We start from the raw sequence: 22956 nt of genomic DNA, 5'->3' as shown, positions 1-22956 counted from the left end.
AGCATTATGCAATTATTCAAAGCTGAATTCAGCTAGAACACACTTAGTTTATCCTAAGAGTGAAGTAAAATAGGATTATAGCAGTGAGAAGCTGATATCCACATCTGGCCCCCTCCACCCACGGCCAATCTACATACTCACATTTCTAAGGGTCAGTTTACATGGCCCCTTTCCCTTAATTTTGGCTTTCAAGTTTCCCATACATTACTTCTTTTCTTTAGGAGAAGTCTTCAGGACATGTTATCTTCTTTATAATATATGGAAATCATGAAGGAGCTAATTTCTTTTAAAAACCCCATAGCTGGCAAAGTTCATCTACCGTTAATCCCCAGAAAGCATATTTCCTGATCTAATTTATTACAACTCCAAGGAGAGGAGATAGACAACAGTCTCCTTCTGGTGCAGTAACATTTTTATACCCTTGTAATAATAAATCTCTTCCAACAACCAATGACAGCTGAAAAGCGTGCATCTCTGACCTGGAGCACCTTTGGGAAAATACTAGGCTAAATGATGAAATCCTCCTCCCACAACATTTGCTTTCCTTGCCTTTCTTCCTTTCTACTGTTTTTCCCTCCAACATATGAATCCTGAAATTGAAGGGAACCTTGAGAAGTCATCTATTCACAAAATTGTTAGCGTTCGTTGTCCCTGGGGTAGGGTGAGGTAGAGGAACAGATTTTGTTTTTATTTCATTCATGTCTATATTGGATTTTTTTCAATGGTCTGTTGCATTATAAAAATAGAGATAAATAAATGTAAGTTTTCTGCATTTTTCCCTCTGTTTTCTCAGGGAGGAAGAGAATAGATAGAAGGAGCAGTGATGAGCATGAAGTGAGAGGTGATAGCAAGAAATGTACTTTTGAGACTCTGCCCCAGAAAGATAGGAACTAAAACCACATAAAAGTGAGCTTACCAAGGGCATTTTAGAGAATGCCAAAAGTTCAAGATGAAGATTTGTCCATCTTCTTTCAAATAGGAATTAGCAAAACAAAGGAAAACAAAGTGGTCTAAAAAAGAACCAAAAGGATCTGATATTCTTGAAGCAGATGCTGTGAAGTGTCTGAAGGGTCTAATAATGGTCACTAGTTGCAGTGGTGGTAGTGAGAACAAAGAGATTATTGGAGTTTTAGAAAAAAAGGAGCATTGGAAATTTCAGTTCAAATGGGCCTGGTGAAAGACAGCAATATCAGTAAAAAGAATTACAAATGTGGTCTTAGACAGCTTAGCTAGGTCTTAAAGTATATGGTTTATTACACGAAATTCTACTAAATTTGCCTCCAGTTTTATGTATTTATAGCTTATTTATTGCTTTCTTTTTAAAGATTTTATTTATATTTGAGAGAGAGAAAGAGAAAGAAAGAGCAGGGGGAGGAGCAGAGGGAGAGGGAGATCATCCCCAGCAGACTCTGCTCTGAACGCAGAGCCCAACTTGGGGCTCGATCCCAAGACCCCGAGATCATGACCTGAGCCAAAACCAAGAGCCGGGTGCTTAACCGACTGAGCACCCAGGCGCCCCTATAGCTTATTTATATTTAAGTGTCTTAAGGTATTGCATTAGACAGCAGAAGCAGTTTGTTGCAATAAGAAATAAACACCAACTATCAATGGCTTAACACAATAAAAGTATATTTGTCACTCATACTACAAGTCACGCACAGGGTGGTGGCAGGGAGCTTTGCTCTGCCCAGTCATGCATGGACATGGGCTGGCAGGGCACTGTTGTCCTGTTGCTGCCCTGGACCAAGAGAGGCAGAAAACAAAACTGGAGAATCTTGCAGGAGAGCTTTTCATGGCTCCAACTTGGAAGTGACTCGGATCATACCTAACATTTCATTGGCTGTCATTGTCACACATCTCCATCCAGCTGCAAGAGGGCTGAAAATTTGGTGGAGTAGATGAAGTGTTTGCTGAGCACCACTGTCTACGCCCCAAGCATCAGGTTCCATCAGCACCTTATGTATTTATTTTGTTTTCTCTCTCCAGACACACACAGAAGTGTGTGCATGTGCGTACTTAAGATGCGTGTCTAAATATATTTAGACACGTATTTCAAGTAATGAAGAAACATAGTCTTTGTAACTTAAAGTTCAGCCATTCCTAGGTGCTAAAAATGTACCTTTTAACAGATTTATAGATTTCTGGGGGTACATGTTTCGTTTTAGTTTGTTTCCCTGGTGTACATAATCTGCCATAATATGAATTTATTTTAAAGTTCCACAATTCTTGTAATACATTTAAGTTGAAGAATATATATATATATATATATTTTTAAGATTTTTATTTATTTATTGAGAGAGAGAGAGAATGGTAGAGAGAGAGCATGAGAGGGAGGAAGGTCAGAGGGAGAAGCAGACTCCCTGCTGAGCAGGGAGCCCGATGCGGGACTCGATCCCGGGACTCCAGGATCATGACCTGAGCCGAAGGCAGTCGCTCAACCAACTGAGCCACCCAGGCGCCCGAAAATATATATTTTTAAAGATTTTATTTATTTATTTATGTATTTGACAGAGAGAGAGAGAGAGAGAGAGAGAGAGAGAGAGAGAGAGACAGCACAAGCACGGGGTCGGGCAGAGGGAGAGGAAGAAGCAGGCTCCCTCACTGAGGGAGCCAGATGTGGGACTCGAACCCAGGGCCCCAGGATCATGACATGAGCTGAAGGCGGATGCTTAAGAGATCTAGTCACCCAGGCGCCCGTGAAGAAAATATTAAAAAAAAAATTAGATGCTATATTTATACTTCAAAAGTGTTTCTTCAAATATTTTCTTGTAGTTAAAATCTATGTGAGGAAAGAGGAACACCTGATTTTACAATATTAATTAAGCCACAGTCAAAAGAGTTCCACTGGCCTACTTTCTATGCCATCTAGCTCACCACCAATATAATGCTCTCTAACATTTTCTAAGGGTTTCAATATAGCAGAGTAGAGTTACAAGTTCCTTCTGAGGGATCCTGCTGGCCTCACATAGAGTGATGACCAAGAAAGGGAGTCTGGGAAACAGAGTGTGAAAGATGAATTCGCATTTCAAAACAGTGCTAGTTCCTAAAGACTTAGGGGCAAATATGGAGAGTAACTCTCCTTCCCCCGCCCTCCCCCTTCCCCACCAAATATATTACTTACAGGAGAACCTCTTAAAAAGTCAGACATTCATATTTAAGTCAATTCCTTTGCTCACATTTTCAAGGAATCTATAAATTCAGATTAGTTCGTGTATTGATATTTCAAAAATACTCCTTCACAAGTTGTACTGGGAAATACTATTTTGAGCTTTCTTTGTATTACTGGCTAACGATGTAATTCCAAGACTTTTAATGACAAAATTATCTTCAACATGTGCTTTATGTGTACCTAAATCCTTACGCGATCCTTAAGTTGTCCTTTAGTGGTACACTTACCTCCGAACACTAACAAGCACAGCTGTGTATTTCTCAGTTAAAAAAAAAGCAACTCTACTTAAGTTTCAAGTGGAATTCAGGCCTGTTATCATGGAAAATATTATTACAGGAGAGCACACTGAGTAACTAATAGGCCCATCTAAGAAAATTAATTTAGTAATCTTAGCCATAATGCACGCATAAAGCATATGATGAATGCAAATTGTCAATTCTTGTTGACATCCTTCAGATATATGGCATTCTTGTCCAATCAGATTCATCTCCCTACCCTCAACTCATTATCTGGACATAGAGATATTTATCAATGTCTTCAGGTTGATCAGCATGTGAAGAGATACAGGAGATTTTTAAGACCATAAATTGACTAACATTTACTGATTCAAATGACGCTGCTTGCATCAAAGGCCTGTAAGTAACTTGAAACTTAAAATAGGCCTTCTGTCTTAGTTTGTTGTCTGGACAGAAGCTGAGAAAAAATTGTAGCTAATAAAAACGAATGTTTGGCTTTATTCTTACAAAAGAGTAAATAAACTTTATGACATTTTTAAGCTGAAGAATTTATAGAATGAAAATTTTGAGTCATAGTATCACCTTAAACCATTATTTGTCATATTTGTAAGGTAATCATCCTGAAAAAGCTGAGATTAGGATCTCTGTGGATGTTTGGAGCAAATTTATGTTATTTTCACTAGAGGTTCTCTATAAACAGATGCTTACAGTTGGACAAGTCCTAGATTTCATCTAGATCACAAATACTCAATGGTGTTCCACTTCCAGAATTTATTCTCTCACTAACTGCTCTACTTTGTCTTAAACCTTCATTTCTCAGCACACACAAGAACAGTACTTGTCACACAAAGGAGCTGATATAATTAAACCAGATGATGTGCTCCACAAGTAAAATCAGCCATTCATGAAAGCTGGTCACCAGAGGCCATTTCAAACAATGCATATTTCAAAGTAATCTAAAGTAATCCCTTCTCTCTACTGATTTGGTTTCCATGAAGTCTTAAGCACATGTGTGCTGCGAAAAGGAGGCTTATTAAAACCTGATGTGATATTAGGGATTATAATGCAACAGGGTTGGGCTGATTTTAATAACGGACTCTTCAAAAAGAAAGCAATTTTCAATTTTATGTGTAAGCTTACTAAAAACATTCTGCATACAAAGGTAGATGGTGTTTAGTTATTAATTAAGAAAAAAAATAAAGGATGGTCCCTGTTATCTGAATGGCATTTATATTTATATATACAATTGGCATATAAAAGTGGAGGAAATGTGGAAATTAAGAAACAACATAGAGGAGCATAGGGGAAGGGAAGGAAAAATAAAAGAAGGTGAAATCAAAGTGGGAGACAAACCAAAAGAGATTCTTAATCATAGGAAACAAACTGAGGGTTCCTGGAGGGGAGGAGGGATGGGGTAACTGGGGGATGGGCATTAAGGAGGGCACGTGATGTGATGAGCACTGGGTGTTATATACAACTGTTGAATCACTGAACTCTACCTCTGAAACTAATAATACACTATATGTTAGTTGAATGTAAATAAAATAAAATAAAATTTTAAAAAAAGTGGAGGAGAAACTAAAAGTTTTCACTGACGGACAAATAGGCAAAGCACAGCAAACATTTGCGACTATGCATAGTGAGGAGCTTGGATTATTTAGAAAATTCATTAAAAAGTTGCGAATCTCTAGTATATCATTCTTCTGGCTCACCATGGTGAAACATGATCAAAATGTGTCCTAGAACAGCATTTGACACCTTAAAAATATTAGCTATCATCGTTAGTAGAATTGGATTCTTACAATTACTGAGTAATTGCCTATGGTTTACCAACACCTCCAGACCTGGAGGATCTCTGGGGATTTTATTTGTTTGTTTTTCCTGATCCTTTTTCTATTTTCTAGTTGTGCAGTTGACTCTTGAAGAACACGGGTATGAACTGCATGGGTCCACTTATACATGGATTTTTAAAAAATAAATATGGTACTGTAAATGTATTTTCTTTTCCTTATGATTTTCTTAATAGCATTTTCTTTTCTCTAACCTACTTTATTGCAAGAATACAGTGTATAATACTATAACATAAAACGTATGCATTAATCAACTATGTTATCAGTAAGACTTCTGGTCAAAAGTAAGCTATTAGCAGTTATACTCAGATTTTTGACTGCGCAGGAGGTTGGCGGCTCTAACTCCTGTGTTGCTCAAGGGTCAACTGTATTTAGTTTCAATCATGGATGGAAATATAAAGGATTAGATTTGATATGTTTCTAATCCCTCCATTTCAGGATCTTCTGCATACAGCTCTAGATTCTTGCAAAGCACATAAAAGAAAACATGCAAATGATCAAGAACTGGTTTATGAAGTTAGCAAAACCCAGCACCCTGACACAGAAAATGTGCTGTTCCTCTTTGGAACACTGCTTCACACACCCGATCGTATATGAGAAAGGAGATTAGCAGCTGTACTTAATGGGGTTAATGTGCAGGACGAAATCTAGAAAATACATTGTAAAAATCTCTTTGCTTGAAGGTTATAGACTGGATGTTTGTGTACGCTCCTCAAATTCATACGTTGAAATCCTAACCCCTAATGTGGTGATATCAGGAGGTGGGGCCTTTGGGAAGTATTTAGGTCATGAGGGAACCCTCCAATGGGATTAGTATCCTCATAAAAGGGATCCCAGAGAGCTCTCCCACCCCCTTCCATGTGAGGACACTGAGGAGACGACTATCTGTGAACCAGGATGTAGGCTCTCACCAGACACCAAATCTGCCAAGCACCCTGATCTTGAACTTCTAGCTTCCAGAATTGTGAAAAATAAATGTTTGTTATTTAAACCCCCCCAGGGTATGGTATTTTTGTTAAAGCAGCTCAGATAGACTAAGACAAAAGGGCTCTTAAAGCTCACCTACGTTAACTTTTAACTAATGAATAAGACTTCACTAGAGCATCAATGAAAACATGCCCATCTGGGTAACACAGAACTCACTAGGCCATCTGTGTAGTTTAGGGCAGCATCTAAGCTTAGAAAATTCTCCCTTTTATTGAACAAAATCCCGTCCTCCTCCCTCTTAAATGTTTATTCATGGTCTAGTCTACAGAGCCACACAAACTAATTCTATATTCTTCTTTATAACAAATGTTTTAATATTTGGAGATGGGTTTCCATCTGACGTCTACATCTTCTCCTCTTAAAAAACATATTTGTGTGGTGGAGAGAGATGGGAGAGCAGTGGAAAGCGTTATTTTTGAATTTGGCCATTTCTTGGTTAAGTACTGAATCAAGAGATCCTATAAAGCTGGAGTTGTACAAATAAGAAGCCAGCATATTTAATGCCTTTCTGGCTCAAAGAAATTTTGACTGCTAGACTACTGATCAATGCTTTCCAAATTCACTAAGGAAATTTTCCGTATGTACTACTACTTTCGTGCTTGGACTAAATTCAATTCGGAAATCTTCCAAAATTTGCATAATTAACTTGTTAATCAGTTTTATTGGAGAATAAAGTCAGACAAGAAAGATGAAGATCCAGGCTAAGAGTTATAATCCAAGTACTGGATTTTTTTTCATTCCTTGACAATTTAGTCCTTGATTTCTCTCCAGATTTTGACGAAGCATTCCTTCTAAGAAACATCTTCTTAGGGGAACCCTCCTACACTGTTGGTGGGAATGCAAACTGGTGCAGCCACTCTGGAAAACAGTATGGAGGTTCCTGAAAAAGTTAAAAATAGAACCACTCTACAATCCAGCAATTGCACTACTAGGTATTTACCTAAAGGATACAGAAATACAGATTTGAAAGAGTACATGCTCCCTGATGCTTATAGCAGCTTTATTAACAATAGCCAAACTATGGAAAGAGTCCAAGTGTCCATCGACTGATGAATGGATAAAGAAGACGTGGTATATGTATATACAATGGAATATTACTCAGCCATCTAAAAGAACAAAATCTTGCCATTTGCAACAACATGGATAGAGCTACAGAGTATTATGTTAAGCAAAATAAGTCAGAGAAAGACAAATACTATATGATTTCACTCTTATGTGGAATTTAGGAAACAAACCAGATGAACATAAGGAAAGGGGGAAAAAAGAGAGAAGGAAGCAAACCATAAGAGCCTCTTAATGATAAAGAACAAACTGAGGATTGATGGAGGGAGGTGGGTTGGGGATAGGCTAAATGGGTGATGGGTATTAAGCAGGGCACTTGGTATGATGGGCACTGGGTGTTATATGTAAGTGATGAATCACTAACTTCTACTTCTGAAACCAACATTACACTATATGTTAACTAACTAGAATTTAAATAAAAATCTGGAAGGAAAAAAAAAATCTTCTTTACCACACTTGGCTCCCAATTTCAGAATAGCTGGATACTTTAAAAGAGCCATGCAACAGAAGAACAATTATTCTACCATCACACAAGGGCCCCAAGCTCAAGTACTTAAATCACAAGGTAGAGCAGAGGTTCATCATAATCACCTGGAGGGCTTGCTAATTGCTCCAGCATTCCCAGTACAAGGGATGGGGCCTACAAAGTTGCATTTTTAAGAAGTTCCTAGTGATGCTGATATGGATAGTACTGGTCTAGTACTGTAACCCATTACAACTAGCAAAAGGAAAGGTGCATGGAGCCAAGTCTGGGGAAGGTCTTTCAAGTCTTTTCATGAAGGTTGACCTCTCCAGCTTTTGCATTGGCTAAGGCAGCTGACCATTCACCAGCCACCCAGGGCTACTGATACTGCCAATCATTTCACAGCTAATAGGACTCCTTTTTTATTTTTATTTTTTTAAAGATTTCATTTATTTATTTGACAGAGAGAGACACAGTGAGAGAGGGAACACAAGCAGGGGGAGTGGGAGAGTGAGAAGCAGGGTTCCTGAGGGGCAGGCAGCCCGATGCGGGGCTCCATCCCAGGACCCTGGGATCATGACCTGAGCTGAAGGCAGACGCTTAACGACTGAGACACCCAGGCGCCCCAGGACTCTTAAAAAAAGAAAAAAAAGATTTAATTAATTAATTAATTATTTTAGAGGGGAGGATCCTTGGGAAGGAGAGGGAGAGAATCTCAAGCGGACTCTGCACCAGGGTGGAGCCCAACGTGGGGCTCGATCCCACAACCCTGAGATCATGGCCTGAGCTGAAACCAAGAGTCGGATGCTCCACTACCTGAGCCACCCAGGCTCCACCGATAGGACTCTTGTAAGATCACCTTTTGTGGAGTTGTGGAGAAGGCAAACATTCCACGCACTCAGACTTCAGTAGGCATGGACAACAGAAAGAGTTTTCCATTGGAAAGCATTAAACTTCCCTCAGCAAATAACCGGAAGTGGCTTTCAAATGACCCTCTGATATCCCTTTCTGTACATTCCCTTTCAATGTCTGAAGAAGGTAGATCCCACAAATCCTGGGCATATGGGAACTACTGGAGTCTGACAGTGGCCCAGCACAATGTTGAAGTTTTGTTATATTTATTAAACAATCGTTATGCACAAAGATAGGTTTACGACCACTACCTTTTATTTTAGATCTTTACATAGTTATTACTAGCAATTAAGAAGGCGGAGAGAGTTACTTGCTTTTGTTTTAATGAACCACCCCCCCCTCCCCAACCCAGTTTTCTGATTCTGTCCAGCTCTCTTGCCAGTCATGCAGCCTGGGCCTCTCCCCGCATCTATCACCTCTTCTTTGAAGCACTGGCCGACAGATAGAGATGCAGCAAAAAAATGAACTCTGAATTACACAATATGATCCCCCAAACAGACCAACCCACTGTGATGTGCAAGGCACATCAGGTGCTCTGGGGACCCCAAGCTGAATTCTCCTCCCGACAAAAGGGAATTGGGAAGATTGGCCAGACCTAACTGGGAGAGCAGAGCAAAGGGCAAGGGAGCAAACTTCCAAATGACTTTGTGTGTCTTCATTCTCGTAGCAGCCACTTCTCAGAAGGAAACTCAGAAGGAGTCTAGTTCCAGCCGAGAAAGGGCAAGAATTTTGGAGTCTGAGTCTTCCAGTGGTCTGACTTTAGGGAGAATATTCCACCCCTATGTGCACTGCTGTTGGGCTCGGAACACGACTGAGAAGTGGCGCATCTTGAACTGGGGGCCTTTTCCCCTTCTTTCCTCCCCCCCCCCCCCCGCCCACCCCTTCATGTGATTGCCTGCTGCTTCTTCATTCCTCAAATACTACTGCCCCATGATCGCCCGTGCCCGGCCCTGACTACTTTCTTCACTTTCTTCTTTCCTTTTGCTCTCCCGAGTCTCCAAATTTCTTCCATTTCCTACTTGTGGATCAGACTTTCCCTTTTATCAAGAAGTAACAATTTGTGCTAATATCGGCCAAGCAGTTACCACGTATTAGACCTTTCATAGTCCTTACTTCACTTTATCCCCACCACATCTCTAGGAAGTAGGTACAACTACTCTCTCTCTCTTTTTTTTTTAATAAGGAAACTGAGTTTCGGGCTAGTTAAGGAATCTATCCAAGATGGCTCAGCAAGGGGCAGAAATGGGGCTACCCCACGTTAGAGTCTTTGTTAACTGTTCTGTGTGTGGATTTTGTTTCTGAAGTGTCTTTTCACTTTAAAAAGATCTTGTATGCCTGAAGAATTTTGAACTGGCAAAATTAACGGGGGGACTTTTTTTGGGTAAAAAACTGGGTGTCAGGTGTTGCTGGTGTTTCCAGACACCTGCCAGTGTTCCTGACTGTATCGACCCCAGGAGAACACAACGGGACATCAGCATTGCAGCCACATACTATGTACAGGCCCCCTTTCACCTGACAAACAGAAGGGGACCCCTCAGCACTCAGTAAAACAAAAAGCCGTTGCTGGGCGAGACAGTGGACTGGCGTGGCTGAACATGAATATTCAAGACCACGAGTCACAACTCCATGAATTTGAGGGTCTCCTCTATTTGTATTTAGCATTGTGTAGTTGTGAGACAACTTGCAATGATTAATTAATCCTTGGTGCCGAGGCAGAAGGTGAAATAATTTGTGCACAGTCACGCAGTTGGTCATTCTCAGGCGGTGAGTGAGTACTGGAGTGCTTCGTTTTCCAGAGACAGAAAGAAGATTGGACTTGACTTTCTGCTTTTGTGCCTGTGATCCAAGAGAGCCAACGCCCCCCGCCCCCCCGCCAATCCCTGAAATTTTCTAAAAGGAGGGCAGGTGGCTGCCAGCTGGCCTTAATCTACACCCTCATGACATCATCCTCAATATCTCCAGTCCCTGGAAATTCCACCCACTGAGATCCCACACCCCCAGTGGGCCTGTGCCTTAGCCCCAAGGAGGCCACAGGAGCCCTCCCTGAAGCTCGGCTTCCTGGCTCGCTGGGTGGAAGAGGCACAGTCTGGTCCATATATTGCACGGGGCCGCTGGTGACTATTTCCCCTAGTGCAGTTTTAACTGAGGCTGTTCGCAGTAATACCTCCGTTATCTATCACAGTAGGGGGAAGGCGGGTCTCCAAATACGTGAATTGTCATGATACCTTACTTTAACTTTTTCGAGGCAGAAACTTCAAACAAACAATTGCAATGGAACCATTCTAAGGCATACTGCCTTTGCACAAAGAACTCCCCAAACTCTGTGGCTTATCACAGAAAAAGGGTTATTTCTCCCCGTGTGAGTTACGTGGCGCCTGTAGAGGGCGGTGGCTCAGCCCTGCTCCACGGTGTGGCTCTTTGAGTCTTCTTTTTAGGACTCAGGCTGAGACAGCAGCCCCTGTGTGAGACACACCATTCTCATGACCCACCCCAGGAGCTGGAGAGCTGGTAGAAATTTGGAATGCCGCTCAAAGCATCTGCTCGCCCTTGGCATCTGCACACCTGCTTATGCACCCTTGGCCAGTGCAAGCCATGTGCTGGCGCCCAGGCTGGGTGGGGATATGTTCTGCTCTCTGGGGAAGTCCCATGCAGTGGGCAGGGATGTTGAACTCTGGTCACTTCTCTGGTGGGGGACGGGTGGCAATAATTGGGGATTACGAGTTAATCTACCACATACACTTTCAAAAATTAATTACATATTTTCTAGCCTTCAAAGAATACTGGGAATGAGATCACTGTTTTGTTTTGTTTTTATGGCTCTGGGTCATCGTTGTTAACAATTCAGACTTTCCCTAAGGGATATGAGGATGTGAAAAGCTGTTTGACCAATACATAAATGACACTGGCCTGATAGTGCTCGGAATTCCTTATGGATGCTTTTCACAGTATGGTTTTTACCTCCTTTGCAAATATCACTTCTAGTTACTAAGTGCATTTGCCTCTCACAGCTCCACTTTCTTTCCTCTAATCTGCCAGAAAGATGGCTTGTTGAACCTTGTTAGATCTGTGTTTAAAGTAAGAGCGAAGACATGGGGGTCTCTCTCAAGTGCAGTATGTTGGCTTTTGTGCATGGACGCTGTGACAAACGTTTGTGTGTAGATGCTTCACGGGGTTATTAGATTCCTCTTTGTTTTTGTCTGGTTGGTTGAGGGTGTGGGATAAATGAAGTTAGGAAAGAACTGGCTTTGGGTAAAGTTCCACAGGGAGAGCCCCTGCTTTGCCATTTTCCACATGTAACAAGAATTATTTTCTAGATAGTTGACTAAGCATTACGACTACCTGACACTTCTTGATCAATTCCATTTCCTTTTACTTTTTAAAAAAGATTTATTTATTTATTTGAGAGGGAGAGAGTGAGCACAAAAGCACGATGGGGGAGGGGCAGAGGGAAAGAATCTCAAGCAGACTCCCCGCCAAGCGAGGAACCCACTGTGAGGCTTGATCCCATAACCCATGAGATCACTACCTGAGCTGAAACCAAGAGTCGGATGCTCAACAAAAAGAGCCACCCAGGTTCCTCTGCCCCCCCAATTTATTTTAATTGCCATACACATTATATTCAGCAATCTTTTTAGAGCCGCTGAGTAAGGGACTTAGTTAGGCACTACCGGAGATAATGAATGAATGAATGAGAAAAGAGCCTGGCTTTCGATGGATGCTAGATATAATTCAGTTCCAGAATGTGGGCAACTGTCCTCTTTCTAAAGGTGGGGCAGACGGGACACTTTGAAAGGCTCAAGGACTCCCTAGAACGTGCACGATATTCACTTTGGGTATATACTACCTTGAACATCACGGTGGAGTCTGATGTTCATCTTTTTTGGATGAAAACAAACCCTTACAAGCCATTATTTGCTGGTCAAGATAGATGAAGTCAAATGTTTCCAACCTGGTTAGCGGATGACTATTTCTTAGCTAAACATAGTTATTCTCTGAAAGCCTGACCTTACGTTGATAATAATTGAACTGGGAATAAGATTTTTCATATGTTTAGGTGTTTTCTTGTATCTCAAATCCCATGAGAAGATACATTTGTTCTTTCGTAAATAAAATAACTCCTGTGTTCACAATGCATCCCAGTTCAGGAAAGACTGTCATAAATTATCAAAATTGCTCTTCACCATAACTTAATAGGAAAGAAGAGCCAGTGTTTCTACTCCTTCTCTAATGCAACGCTACCCCCCACAGGAGGTTCATAAGGCTGAAGCTAAAACTCACTGCACACTTAGGTCTTCTGATTCTGCAGCTGGTGGGTTTTCCCCTAATAAATCAGTTCTTTTTCACTTTGCCTCGTTATTTTGTGAGTAATTTCCAGCTTGATTATCCATGGACATATATGTTAAAAAATGAAAGACTAAGGTAATGTGCAAACAGGCAAAGAAAAAATGCATTTGCATGAGTTGTAAACTTTTCATTGCTACTTTTTTCTACAACTTAGGCGAACAGACTGTTTGTATTGTTTGTTTATTCTTTCTGCATAAACCCACTGACCTGTGAAAATACAAAGAAGAACATCCTTAGTAATAGGAATAGGGTGAGCTAATGTGTTAATGTTGTTTTCTAATAATTTTAGCAATACTATTATGTTGATCAGAGTATTCATAATAGAATCATAGGCTTAAAAATATGGGAAAACAACTTTTTGGTAAAAATATGTCTATGAGATAATTTGGATTGAATATCTTTTTTTTTCAAGATTTTATTTATTTATTTGAGAGAGAGAGAGAGGACAAGTAAGGGGGAGAGGCAGAGGGAGAGGGAGAAGCAGACTCCCCACTGAGCAGGGAGCCTGACGCGGGGCTCGATCCCAGGACCCTGAGATCATGACCTGAGCCAAAGGCAGATACTTTATCGACTGACCCACCCAGGTGCCCCTTAAGTACTAATAACTTGAGGAGAGTCCTAAAGATAAGTTCATTTTAACATTTTCATGGTCTTTTTACAAACACACACTAGAAAGCTGGATTGATTGCACTGCTGAAAATGCATTTGTAGATGACGTGAAACTTGATGAAATAAGAAAGGACTGCATGGTAGGGAGTGAGCCCCTTCTCAGGGGATGGCGGCCAGAAAACTGTAATTTTCCAGGTAGGAGTCATGGGAGAGAAGGCAACTGGGTGGGACAGTTATTCCTGGAAGTTCACCTCACCTTGAGTCATGGGTTTGCCTGACCACGCAGATGAAGGAAGAGGCCAAAAAAACATTCCGTACAATGATGACAAGGTACAACGTTGCTTTATTTTGTCTCTGATGGCAACGATCTGTTTTCCTCCAGACACATTCTGAGCTCCTATAATTTCTGTTTCTATGTGTTGAAAGGAAAAAATACATTTTCATTTTTGACTGATGCAAAGACTCCTAACTTATTGGGCAAGGACTTCTCATTGTCTACCTCATCATTCATTAGCTTTTTCATTTATAACAAGATCCTGATTTATTTGAGTGGCAACGTGCCCAGCTTCAGGTGACATCACTTAGCTTCCCTTGTAGCTCTCTGTGCCCACATGACTGAATCTTTTCCAATGAGATGTAATGAAAAGGGTTGTATGAGACTTCTGGGAGTTTCTGTACAAGAGTGTGAGTGGCCTTCTGTCATATAACATGGTCAGAGCGTCATCAGTCATTCTTGGACCACAAGATGCTCTCACTGATGGAATGCTCCAAGGTGGAGCAGAGAGAGAAAAGAAGCCTGGGTCCCTAGTGACCACTGTCCCAGCCCTGCCAGCCTGACTTTGAATTTCTTTTACTTGAGGGAAAAAAACCTTTTGTAGCTAAGGCACTACTTTGATATCTGCTATGTGTAGTCAAATTTCCAATTACATTGAACGAACACTATTGTTTTTCCTATTCTATCACCATCCTAGATTTGAAATGTTAGGAAAACATGGCCTTTTAAATCAAACCAGAAGAATTTGGTTTATATTCAGAATAGGAAAACAAACAAACAAACAAACCTGTGGTTAATGAGCGATTTAAAGACACAAAGAACTACACAAATAAATGTGTAATTACAAAGTATGGTCAGTGCTATGAAATCCATAGGGGCAAGTGAGAACATGATATTCTCTCAGCAGGCATTAAGTTCCAAACTAATATTTAAGGCAGTGTAAGGTTTCTGGGTCAATTAAAGAATGTTAGAAATCTCTCATTAGCTATGAAAATGAAAAACAGAAATGGATTCCTCTATTTTTTTGTAATTTCCCAGGATTCAAGTGGATTTTATTATGGTACAAATTGCTCTTTAGCTCCTTAAAAAAAAAAAAAAGCCTTAAGTCTTTTACGTGGGCAATATACCAGTACTGTACCTGAGTCTTTTTTTTTCTAGTATGAGTACTTTTATGTAACTGAAGGAAACTAAGCTACATATTTTGAAAATGAATCCATTGAGAAGATAATCGTGAATTTTAAAAGGAGATTTCTATAATCAATTGACTATTCCATCCACATTAAAACACTGATAATTGAAGACTTTAAAATTTTTTTTTTTATGTAGGGGTGCCTGGTAGCTCAGTCGGTTAATCGTCTGCCTTCAGCTCAGGTCATGACCCCAGGGTTCTGGGATCAAGACCCTTATCGGGCTCCCTGCTCAGCGGGGAGTCTGCTCCTCCCTCTCCCTCTGCCCCTCCCTCTGCTTGTGCTCCCTTGTGCTCTCTCTCTCTCTCCTGAATAAATAAAATCTTTTTTTTTTTAGATTTATTTATTTGAGAGAGCGAGAATGAGAGAGAGAGAGTACATGAGAGGGGAGAGGGTCAGAGGGTGAAGCAGGCTCCTCGCCGAGCAGGAAGCCCGATGCGGGACTCGATCCCAGGACTCCGGGATCATGATCTGAGCCGAAGGCAGTCGTTTAACCAACTGAGCCACCCAGGTGCCCCCTGAATAAATAAAATCTTAAAAAAATTTTTTTTCGTACATAAAAAGAGCTAGCGTTGTTTCTGCATTTAGGTAGATATGGCTGGTGACCCACTCAGGGAAGTTCACCCAGGCAGCCTCTATCCTTCGTGTCCTGAAGGAATCCCTGGCAGTACATACTGAGGCTGTATTTCCAGATCAGACTGTGCAAAACTCAATGATAACAAAACCAACTCCTCTGCAGGAATGTTGGGGCCTATTTATTTATAAGAAAAACTTAATTATCTCTCTTCACCTGCAGATCTTTTCCTCTTTTCCGTCCTCACTCCTGCAAATATGACCTTTGTTTTTAGTTGAAAATAGGAATTCTGCCTTTACTTGGGTAGCAAAGTTTTCCTGAAAAATTCAAACTCCTAAAACTCAAGGTCCCTATGTGTTAAAAGAATTTAAAAATTTTTTTTTGCATTGGTGTCGATTATGTGTCAGTTATACCTCAAATTAGGATTTTGTAAGCTCATATTAGTAGTAACTGACATACTACTCTTAGACGGTGAGACTGATTCCATAGCAATTACTAAAGGCTAATTCAAAGTTATCATTGATAACTAGCAAAGATGAGAAGGAAAAGAATATGAAATCCACAAACCAAAAGACCTTATTCAATTTGATTTATGTTTAACTACCATGAAATGGAAATTATTTGGTAAATTCAATTAGTCTAGCTTATGTTTCCCCAAACTGTTTCATGTCATGGCACACAAAGAAAATAATAATACCAGTTATGAACAGCACACAAGTCTGCTCACGGCTCTGAGGGGCTCTCATGATGCCAGACGTCCCAGCCATCCTGAGATTGATGAGGTAGAGACCTTGACACACCTATTATATAGATCTGTGACCCATTGTCAATGCAGAGTGACCGCTAGAGAGCCAAATTGGGCTATCAGGATTTTTATATCGATGTGGCTGTCTGCTCAAAAATGTTATGTAAAGATATTGAAAATAGAAGATTAAAAAAAATCAAAGGCTTAATTTCTATACTTGTAAGTATGTATTGTATATAGTGGTGTTTCTTAGAGCAATTAAAAAAAAAGGCAAGTAACTTGATTTGACATGTAAGAAGAATTAATTGGATGATCACTTAAATCTCCACCTCACAGAACCACAAAATCATAGAGGTCATAGACTCATAAACTCAAACTCATAGATTCATCAATCAGGAATAGACTTTAGAAATCTTTTTTTTTTTCCCTTAAAGAGAGATGGGGAAGGGGGAGAGGGAGAGAGAGAATCTTAAGCAGACTCCATGCCCAGTGCAGAGCCAGACATGACCTGAGATCATGACCTAAGCCGAAATCAAGTCAGACCTTCACCAACTGAGCCACCCAGGCGCCCGACTTTAGAAATCATCTTATGTGACTTCTTTTAAAGTTGAGGAAACTGAGGCCTTGAGTGACTGATAGTACCATTTGTATCAAATTATACTGTACGAGGATTTCACATACCTTTTCTAATTCAAATCTTCCAGTAGTCCCTGGTGGCACTGCTGTTATCCCTATTTTTTCACAGGTGGAGCCAGAATCCGAGAGGCTAAATGGCTCACCCCAAATTGCTCTCTCTCAAAGTGGAGAAGGAAACCCGCACCTTGTACCTTCCTACTCCAGCGTGATCACATTTGAGCTCTCTATTGCATCTGATGCAAAACTAACTTCAGGCAGTTTCCTTCTAGTTCCACAAGTATTTTTGTCTAAATCAATTCTGTCTCAGGTTAAGGGACTCGCTGAAATGATGAACTACATTTGTGTGATGAAGAAATGTCTTCTGCCTCACCACACCCACACACCTAAAATTTGTGAAATCCTATCCAATATTCTTTAGAGTGTGTGGAACTCCTGAGGATTGAAAGCAGTAAGTCCCAGAATGAAGAATGAAAAATTAAATGTTTTCTGTGATCTACAAGTTGGTGGATCCATAGTTTTGATCTTAAAACATTTCCATCTCTTTTCTTTCTTTCTTTCTTTCTTTCTTTCTTTCTTTCTTTCTTTCTTTCTTTCTTTCTTTCTTTCTTTCTTTCTTTCTTTCTTTCTTTCTTTCTTCCTTCCTTCCTTCCTTCCTTCCTTCCTTCCTTCCTTCCTTCCTTTCTTTCTTTCTTCCTTCCTTCCTTCCTTTTTTTCTTTCTTTCTTTCTCTTTCTTTCTTTCTTTCTTTCTTTCTTTCTTTCTTTCTTTCTTTCTTTCTTTCTTTCTTTCTTTCTTTCTTTCTCTCTCTCTCTCTCTCTCTCTCTCTCTCTCTCTCTCTTTCTTTCTTTCTTTTAAAGTAAGTCTTGTATCCTCTACTCTGGAAATCAAACATCACTATTTAGCCATACATGCATCTACTCACAATATTCACATTTTATCAAATGGCTTGCTCTCCTCTCCAAAAAATATTTAGAAGGAAAAACTCTCTTCATAGATTCTCCTCCCTTTGAGAACTTTGGGATCCCATGACATCCTGGTTAGACCAGACATCTGTGCTTTCAAATACCTGTTCAGGGATCTCTATGCTTACTTAAAAAATGTTAAGTGGGTATCTTTTCTTTTTACTTTCTCTTCCTTCTCTTCATTCATTTGAATAAAAAATGTCCTATAATTCTCTTTTTAGAGCCCAATCTCTCCTTCCTTATGAGGTAAGTGTATAATAGCGAATTTGCAAATAACATGTTAAGGTAAACAAGTGGTGTGAAAAGTGAGAATGCATTTTCCCTAGTTCCACTGCTTCCGTTTTTCTGAGGAAAGACACAGATAAAGTTTCGGTGATCTTTCACACTGCCCTGACCACTCTGGGCAAGTGTAACTGGCATCGTGCTTCTCAGAGGAAATGCCAAATCGCCTTTACCTAGGTTAAGACTAGTTGGGGTTTGCTCTGGTCTCACAAATGGCAGTCATCTCAAGTTAATATGCTTTACCGTCATATTTCTGTAAAATGTGGATGCCATTTCTTCGACATTGGATTGAGTTCGGTAGGAAATTACACATGGAGCTGGAGATGTCATTCTGTCTTTCCTGTAAATCCCGTCCGGTCCTTCCCACTCCCGGCCCATCATTCTCTGTCTCCCTTCCCCCAAGCACGCACTTCTATTCTGTTTCTTCCCCTTCTCTTTTCCTGAATTCTCCTTTTCAGGAATCCTTTAGCTGTGCCATATAGGAAAGGGTATGAGCTTTTTAGGTTATAGATTCATATTGAATCGTGGATTGTTTTTTTTAGTCCAGGTTCATTTGGGTTAGTTTAGAGTGACCCTAAGAGAGGTATTAATAAGCCTCTACTGATTTCATTAATGAAATGCTTGCCATCACCTATGTGACAGGTCCTGTGAAAGTTACAAAGAGCATATTTCCTCCAGGAACTTATCATTGGTCTTTCATTTGTGGGTTGTAACTGGCAAAAGGAGAAAGAAGGCGTAACAAATACCTACCTAGAGTGGAACTCTCAAATGGCATCCTATAGCAAGAATGTACACTCCTAAGGAAATCACCAATAAAATGAGAAGGCAACCTACCAAATGGGAGAAAATGTTTGCAAATCATGTATCTGATAAGGGGCTAATATCCAAAAAATATAAAGAACTCATACAAGTCAATAGGAAAACACCACATAATTCAATTAAAAAATGGGCAGAGGATCTAAATAGACATTTTTAAAAAGAAGACATGCAGATGGCCAACAGACACATGAAAAGATGCTCAATAACATTAATCATGGGGGAAATGCAAATTAAAACCACAAGGAGATATCCCCTCACACCAGTCAGAATTGCTAGCATCAAAAAAACAAGAAATAAGTGTTGGTGAGGATATGGAGAAAATGGAAACATTGTGCACTGTTGCTGGGAATGTAAATTGGTGCAGCCACTATGGAAAACAGCATAGAAGTTCCTCAAAAATTCAGAAATAAAGCTACCTTGTGATCCAGCAACTCCACCTCTTTTTTTAAAGACTTTATTTATTTATTTGACAGAGAGACACAACACAAGCAGGGTGAGCAGCAGAGAGAGAGGGAGAGGCAGACTCCCCACTGAGCAGGAAGTCCGCTGCGGGTCTCAATGACAGCACCCCGGGATGGTGACCTGAGCCAAAGACAGATGCTTAACCGACTGAGTCACACAGGTGTCCCAAGTTGTTGCAAATATCATGGATATTTACCCAAAAAACCTGAAAACACTAATTTGAAAAGACATATGCATCCCTACGCTTATTGCAGCATTATTTACAATAGCCAAGATACGAAAACAACCTAACCGTCCATTGATGGATGAATGGATAAAGAAAATGTTATATATATACGTGTGTGTACATACACACACACACACACACACACACACACACACAATGGAATACTATTCAGACACAAAAAAGAACGAAATCTTGCCATTTGTGACAACATGGATGGAACTTGAGGGCGTTATGCTAATTGAAGTAAGTCAGACAGAAAGACAAATACCATTATATCCTCACTTACGTGTGGAATCTAAACCAAACCAAACCAAAACAAACAAACATTCCCCCCACCTCAAAAAAATAAAACAAGCTCACAGATACAGATAACAAATTGGTGGTTGCCAGAGGGGAGGTGAGTGGTGGGAGAAATGGGTGCAGAAGGTCAAAAGGAACAAACTTCCAGTTATAGAACAAATAAATCATGGGGACGTAATGCATAGTATAGTGGCCATAGTTAATAATGCCGTATTGTATGTTTGGAAGTTCTTATCCCAAGAAAAAAAGAAAGAAATTTGTTTTGTTTTAAAGATTTATTTATTGGAGAGAAAGAGCATGAACGGTGGGAAGGGCAGAGGGACAGAATCTTTAGGCACAGAGCACAGAGCCCGACGCGGGGTTCGATCCCACGACCCCGAGGATCATGAACTGAGCTGAAACCAAGAGTCCAATGCTCAACCAACTGAGCCACCCGGGCGCCCCAAAAGAAAGAAATGTGTAACTGTGTGTGCTGATGGATGCTCACTAAACTTACCGTGGTGACCATTCTGCATTATATACAAATATCAAATTATTATGTTGTACAGCTAAAGCTAATACAGTGTTCTTTGTCAGTTACATAGCAGTGGGGTGGGGCGGGGAAAGAATGTACACTCCTCACCGTGGTCAGCACCGCACAGGACCAGGCACAGAAACCTGGGCAAGAAGTCAAGAAACGCCATCACCTCAAGAGAAACAACTTGCGCCGCTGTCCTGGCGCAGAGACAGCTCCTTGCAAAAGAACAGGGCCTGCTGCTGGAGAAGGAGGGGGAGGTGGGTTTGGAAAGAAGTTCTGAACCGGAGTATCTGCTCTCCCACTAACTCGTGTGATTTCGAAGGCGACACCCTCTCGGGATCAGTAGTTCCTCATCTCTACCATGTAACAGCCCTACCTGTCTTCCAGAGTGTTCTTACTATCACATGATTTAAATTGGTGCACTACTTGATAAACATGAAAATGTCTTATAAAAATGAGGCACTCTAATACCTTGGTCTCTATTTACAGAAAAGAATCCATGTCATTATGTCAGGGGGAAAAGTGAGATTTATCCCACTTTTAGGGGATTATCACTGTCTGTAGGCCAGAAGGATCTGGAGGCTGTGTGTATCTCTTTTCTCCTTCTATGGCGGCATCTTCCTCACCCATCAGATCTGATCAATCACTTATCGTGCTACTTTTGTCATCTAAATGTTTATCAATTCTGTTTCCTTTCCTCTATTTCTTTCTTCGCTTCCATAGATCATGCCTTCATCCCTTTTCCAGATCATTGTAACAGCTTCTAATGGTCTTTCTGTCTCCTGTCTGCTTCCTCTTAAATTCATTTTCAATTCACTCAGGTACCACAGCAATCTTCTTAGATGCTACTAGCCTGCCTAACCATGTCTCTTCCCTACTCAAAGTCCAGTGCGTTCCCAGTCACGGCCCTCGTGTTGAAAACTCCTTCTAGATTCAATCACTTGCTGATTGTCCAATGTAGTATTGCCCAACCAACCCCACTCCCACAGAAATGGTGGAACGCTCTTTTGTTTGTTGAGAAATACAGACATCAGTGAAGCCTTTCTTAATCTCCCCCTGCCACTTGAACTTATTTTCCTTCCCCAGAAATTTTGTGTTCCTCCTCTAGACTCTAGTAATATCCTGTGCATTATCTCCACCTTTGAAATATCATTTCCCCCTCTAGAGCCCACTGGACTCTGGCACAGCATATGGGCTTGGGAAATGTGGAATAAGAGAATGGATGTCAAGATGGTAATGCACTTACCCCCTTATGGGTATTCCCGGAACCTAGATGTAAAATATTTTTAAAAATATATAGGCTATGTCACACTCTGGTCTTGTCAGCCATATCTAAACATCCAGTTAGTAATTGCCTAGGGCAAGATGTTTTCATATTTGCATGTCATCGTATCATAAGAGAAAAATTAGGACATTTAAACGCCTTTGTCAAATAACATGTGATCTTTCATCTTTTAAAGCCTTTCCTTTTTCAATGAGCCTCAATGTCTCTAAGAGGTCGTTTTCATTCAGTAGATTAAAAAAAAAAAGGAATGAAAGTTGTGACAGTCTGACTTTATTCCCAACCCATTTGAAAGCCGTTTTGTAGCTCCCAAGTTGGCCTTTCTGAGCACAGAGGCTCAGGTATTTGGATTCAGAAGCAGCCCCTCAGCCTTGCAGCGTGGGGAAAATTCCCCAACAGATGTGCCCCGTGCTTTTCAAAGCCAACCCCGGACACTAACAGGTATCCAGCTGCAGGTCTCAATCCTGGCTTACCTCACTGTGTTTTGGAAATAAATTAAAGCTTGCAAAAAGAAAGAAGACTGGAGTGTGGGAAGGTTCAGACCTGACAGGATTTTCTGTTTTCTCTCATTGTCCCACTTTTGCTCAGGATTTTGTTTCTGAGCCCCGCTCTGCAGAAACCTATACCAAGCATCCATCCCTCATCTTCTAGACAAGTGCTTTCAAAACTCACTGAACTGTCTGACTCTATGGGGTGGACTCCTCCATGCTGACATATTCTAGAAAGGTTTTTTGGCCCTCGTGCATTGGCAAACTTAACCTAGACATCTCAAACCAGATTTCTAGTCACCGACTTCAGACAGATGGCCGTGGCTTTTAGTGTTTAGCTTCTATGGTGTCATGCAGCAGGCCAGGGGGGAGATGCAGGACTGAAAAAAAGAACCCAATGGCTCAAAAAAGGCAAGGCAAGCCAAAAAACACATAAACGACCAGACAAAGCAAAACAAAAGCAGGTTGATTACTTCTCCCCCCGCCCAAATCGTTTTCTCAGGTTGTATAATATTTTAATTCCATGCATCTGGTATGAAATAAGAGTTCTGAGATAATATAGCCTCAGAGG

The 22956-nt window shown here is 40.7% G+C and overlaps 1 protein-coding gene across 8 annotated transcripts in view; it reads right to left on the bottom strand.

Annotated features, from left to right (window-relative positions):
* Window positions 1-22956, bottom strand: part of SULF1 (sulfatase 1) — a 174622-nt gene that overhangs the window by 87803 nt on the left and 63863 nt on the right. For 2 of the 8 annotated variants that reach the window (XM_027602968.2, XM_027602993.2), the window contains one exon: window positions 13889-14044. The exons of the other annotated variants lie outside the window; for them this stretch is intronic. The gene's annotated coding sequence lies outside the window, so the exon portion shown is untranslated. The remainder of the gene's footprint in view (window positions 1-13888; window positions 14045-22956) is intronic. 8 annotated transcript variants of the gene reach the window in all.

The sequence above is a fragment of the Zalophus californianus genome, chromosome 4, assembly GCF_009762305.2.
Source record: "Zalophus californianus isolate mZalCal1 chromosome 4, mZalCal1.pri.v2, whole genome shotgun sequence".
Lineage (NCBI taxonomy): Eukaryota > Metazoa > Chordata > Mammalia > Carnivora > Otariidae > Zalophus > Zalophus californianus.
This window is presented reverse-complemented; position numbering and strand designations above follow the sequence as displayed.